Source organism: Chrysochloris asiatica, unplaced genomic scaffold (assembly GCF_000296735.1).
Source record: "Chrysochloris asiatica unplaced genomic scaffold, ChrAsi1.0 scaffold00395, whole genome shotgun sequence".
Classification (NCBI taxonomy): domain Eukaryota; kingdom Metazoa; phylum Chordata; class Mammalia; order Afrosoricida; family Chrysochloridae; genus Chrysochloris; species Chrysochloris asiatica.
The window spans coordinates 747,231-752,651 of NW_006408913.1; the positions used below are offsets into that span (position 1 = coordinate 747,231).

A 5,421-nucleotide genomic window follows, 5' to 3' on the forward strand; every position below is an offset into this window, starting at 1 on the left:
ATTAATAGCGTTTTTAAAATTTTGATTTGGACGAATGTTTCCAGAGCAAATTAGCTTTCCATTCAGCAGTTTATACATTTGTTGTTTCATTACATTAATTGCAATCCCCGCAATATGATGGCACTCTACCCTTTTCCTCCCCGGGTTCCCCATTCTTTCCTGCTCCTTCCTGCCTTCTGAGTTTTGTTTTTGGATGAATTCTGCTCTTATGGTTCCATGGGGTTGATTGTTCAGAGGAGTATGTTCCTTCCCTGGGTATTACTGTTCATTTTCTAGGTCTGCCTACTGTTTGGCTGCAAAATGGTCCCCTTGGTGGGGTCAGTTCCAGGTTTGAAGGGTGCATAAGGGCGGTAGTCTCAGAGGTTCCACCAGTCATTTTTCAGACCAGTGAGTCTGGTCAGTTTTATGATTTTGAATCTTGTTCTACATTTTGTCTCCTTTACTGTCCAGGACCTTCTGTTGGGATACTAATCAGAGTAGGTGGTTACAGACACTGGACACTATCTGGTTCTTCTGGTCAGGCTAGTAGAGGCTGAGGTTCACATGGTCCATTAGTCTGTGGGACTCCTTGTTTTCTTTAGTCTTTGATTTTCTTCATTCTTCTTTGCTCCAGATGGGGATAGACCAATAGTTGTATCTTAGATGTCTGCGAGCAATGAAAACCCCAGTGGCTGCTCACCAAAGCAGCATCTAGAATATTGTTTGTATGGACTGTGTTACACCAATTGACTTGCTGTGCCTGGAGACTATGGTCCTAAGCTCCCAAGCCTAGTGACTCATTCCCATTAAGGTGTTTAGTTATGGCTAGGAAATTTTCATAACTTTGCCCTCTGTATTCTCTCCTGCAATCATGGATATATTTGCAGCACACACAAATACATATGTAGAAATATCCTCTGCCAAAGCTATACACACGTGCCTAGGGACAAGGATCTTCTTCCAGAGTCATCACAGAAAGCCTTCCTGTAGAGCCAAATCCTAGAATTCATACTTGTAGCCTCCTAAACTGCGAGTAAATAAATTTGTTTGGTAAAGCCATCCACTTGTGGGATTTCTGTCATAGGGGTGGTGGTGTTAAGTGCCATGGACATGGAGTCGGTTCCTAGTCATAGTTACCCCGTACAGGGTTTCTGAGGAGCAGCTGGTGGGTTTGAGCCATTGACTTTGTGGTTAGCAGTCCAGTACTTATCCCATAGTGCCACAGCAGGGCTCCTCTGTCAGAATAGCACTAGATATCTAAATACACAATATGCACATGTGGCCTTTCTTTTCCTTGTGCTTAGCATAGTGTTTCCAAAGTTCATCAATGTCATAACTTGTATTGATACTTTATATCTTTTTCTGAAAAACTCATTTTAATTCTTGCATAAACATTAAAACAAAGTTAGAGTCGCCCCAACAAACCAACATTTATCAAATCATGGCATTCATTTTCATTGTTTCCAGTGTGCAACAACGTTAGCTTCATTGTGATTCCAGCTAGGCACACTGGTAAGATCTGGTTTCACTCAGCTTTAAACCAGAGATATTTCCCAACATAGCCTGACCCCACAATTACATTTGAGTTTTAATTTCCTTCCAGATTTTAATTTTTTAAACTTTTTATTGTGAACCACTTTTGAAAAAAAATTGAGGTATAACTCACGCATCATAAAATTCACTGTTTTTAAAGTTTACACTTCAGCATTGTATACATAGTACATTCACTTCACCCCACTAGGAAACCCACACCCATCCAGCAAGTTCCTTCTCTCCCCTGCCCCTGGCAATTTGTAATCTGATTTCTGTGTCTGTAGATTTGCCTATTCTGTATATTTCATGTAGATGGAATCCTATAATCTTCAGCTTTTTGTATTTGTTTTCCTTCACATAGTATTATTTTCCAAGTTCATCCATATTGTTGCATCTGTCAGTACACGTTTCTTCTTATGACTCAAGTAATATTCCATTGTATGGGTAGATCACATTTTGTTTATGTTTGTTAGTTGATGGGTATTTGTATGTCTATCTTCTGGCTGTTAATGAAAAATGCTGCTATGAATATTTCATGTATAGGTTTTTATTTGAATACCTGTTTTCAATTCTCTTATATACCTAGGAAGAAACCCTGGTGGCACTTTGGGTTAGGCACTGAGCTTCTAACCACAAGGTCAGTGGTTCAAACCTACCAGATGTCCTAAGGGAGAAAGATAAGGCTGTGTGCTCCCATGAAGATTTACAGTTTTTGGAAACCCTGTATAGAGGCGCTATGAGTCGGAATTGGCTCCATGGCAGTGGATTGAGGTTTATATATGTAGGAGTAGACTCATGCAGTAATGCTGCCATCACTCATCCATCAGTTTGTCATACTGTGGTGGCCGTGCACTGCTACGATGCTGGAAGCTATGCTGAAACCTGTCCACCATGGGTGATCCTGCTGGTATTTTAAATACCAGCAGGATCACCCATGGTGGACAGGTTTCAGCATAGCTTTCAGACTAAGACAGACTAGGAAGAAGAAGAGACAGACTACTACTGAGTTGTTAGCCATTGAATACTGTAACACCAGCAGAACATTGTTAGATATAGTGCCAGAAATTGAGCCCCTCAGGTTGGAAGGCACTCAAAATACTACTGGGGAAGAGCTTCACCTTCAAAGTAGAGTTTGACCATAATGACATGAATAGAGCAAAGCTTTGGGGAGCTTCGTTTGCTGATGAGACACAACTCAAAATAAGAAGAGCTGCAAACATCCATTAATAATTGGAACATGGAATGTACAAAGTATGGATCTAGGAGGGTTGGAAGTGGTCAAAATTCAATGGAACACATAAAGATCATATCCTAGGCATTAATGAGCTGAAATGGCCTGGTATTGGCCATTTTGAATTTGAAAATCAAATGGTTTACGATAGCAGGAATGATACATTGAAGAGGAATGGCATCACATTTATTGTCAAAAATAACATCTGAATATCTGTCTTGAAGTACAAAGTTGTCTGTGGTAGAATGATATCAGTATGCCTACAAGTAAGAGCAGTTAATGCCACTATTATTCAAATTTACACAACTACTAAAGCCAGTAATGATGAAACTAAAGAATTCTACCAACTTCTTAAGCCTGAAATGGATCAAATATGCAATCAAGATACATTGATAATTACTGGTGATTGGAATGTGAAGGTTGGGCACAAAGAGAAAGAATCAGTAGTTGGAAAATATGGCTTTGGTGATAGAAATGATGCTATCACATGATAGAATTTTGCAAGACCAACAACTTATTCATTACAAATACCTCTTTTAAATGAGACAAAAGATGATTATTCATGTGGACCTTACCAAATGGAATGTACAGTTATCAAATTGACTACGTCTGTGAGAAGACCCAGTGGAAAAGCTCAATATCATCAGCCAAAACAAGCCCAGGGCATGTTGTGGAACAGATCATAATTACTCATATGCAAGTTCAGGCTGAAGTTGAAGAAAATTAAAACAAGTCCACAAGAGCCAAAATATGATCCTGAACATATCATATCCCACCTGAATTTAGAGACCATCTCAAGAACAGGTTTGATGCATTAGACACTAATGACTAAGCACCAGAGGGATTGTGGGATGACTTAAAGAATATCACCCAAGAAGAAATCAAAAGTTCATTTAAAAGACAGGAAAGAAAGAAAAGACCAAAATGGATGTCAGAAGAGACTATGAAACTTACTCTTGTACATAGAGAAGCTAAAGTGAATGGAAACTTGACCTGGCTTCAATGACTGGATGATCAGAGCTCAACTAGAAGAAGAAAGAAGAGTAAAAAAAGAGTAATCTGATACAGTTTGATTAACTTGACCTACACCTATGGATGCAGTAGCTCAAAAGAGAGAACAAATCTTTACAGCGAGGATCATTCCCACCCCCTCCATACACAGAGTAGACAGGGATGGGCAACTTGGACATTGGCTACCCAAAATGAGGGGGCTACAAAGGCAAGAAGTGACTGGTTTGCAAGCTTTCAAGCAGGAACCTAGATCCAGAGGGTGTGGAGAAAGGTAGAATCTCCACTGAGTAGTATCTAATCTGTCTAGGTGGGGCTGATGAAAGGAAATGAGGATAGGTCTCTTGTGATACAATAGTGGATAATTGTTATCAGGACTGATTGTGAGGGTTGGGAATGTAAAGGTAGACATTTTGTAGCAAGGAGGGAAGTGATTAACTTTGCAGTCTAGTAGCAGAGGTTCCTGGGACCATCAAGGGAGAAGAGCGGAGAGCGGTACCCTACCCAGAGAAGAAGTGATACTTGAGATGGAGGCAGAGACGATGACGTGGAGAGATGGAGCAGCTGGAGACTTTAGACCCAGAGAGGGAGAAGGGCTGTATACTGATGACTGGGAGGCAGGCTTGTAGGGTATACCCTTTGGTTGTTTGATGATGCATGGAGGGGATTGTAACCATGGCAATGAAATGATACATGATAGGACGAATGTAAAACTAACGTTCTCCCATGTAAACTATCACATAATTCACAATAAAACATTTTTTAAAAAAATTAAACATTTTCAAATAAATAAAGTGAATGGAAGAGGTAAAATGAGGAGGTAAAAGTACTGAACAGAAAATTTCAAAGGGCATCTCAAGAAGACAAAGTCAAGTATCATAATGAAATATGCATGGACCTAGAGGTAGAAAACCAAAATGTGCAAAGACCTAGAGGTAGAAGACCAAAAGCGAGACCATGCAACATTACTCAAGCTTGAAAGAACTAAAGAAAAAATTCAACCCTTGAGTTGAAATACTGAAGGATTGTATGGGCAAAATATTGAATGATGTCAAAAGCATCAAGAGAAGAATGAATGAATGAATACAGAAGAAGGTGGAAGAATGAATGAATACAGAAGAATGTGGAACGAGACACTGTACCCAAAAGAGGTAATCTGTGTTCAACCATTTCAAGAAGCAGCATATGATCAAGAACCAATGGTACTGAAGGAAGAAGTTCAAACTGCGCTGAAGGCATTGGCAAAAAACAAGGCTTCATGAACTGACAGAATACAAATTGAAATCTTTCAGCAAACTGATGCAGTACCTGGGGATAATCATTTATCTATGCCAAGAAATTTGGAAGACAGCTAACTGGCCAACCAATTGCAAGAGATCCATATTTGTGCTCATTCCAATGAGAGGTGACCTAACAGAAGGTGAACATCATCTAACAATTTTATTAATATCACAAAGAGAACTTCCAGAAATTCAAACCAGATTCAGAAGAGGACGTAGAACTAGGGATGTCATTGTTGACACCAGATGGATCTTGGTTGAAAGCAGAGAATACCACAAAGATGTTTACTTGTGCTTTATTGATTATGCAAAGGCTTTCAACTGTGTAGCTCATGACAAACTATGGATAATACTGTGAAGAATGGGTATTTTAGAACATTTAGTTGTGCT

The 5,421-nt window shown here is 39.5% G+C and overlaps 1 protein-coding gene across 1 annotated transcript in view; it reads left to right on the top strand.

Moving 5' to 3' along the window:
* FAM178B (family with sequence similarity 178, member B) overlaps positions 1-5,421 on the top strand; it is a 180,312-nt gene that overhangs the window by 986 nt on the left and 173,905 nt on the right. The gene's annotated exons all lie outside the window — the stretch shown is intronic.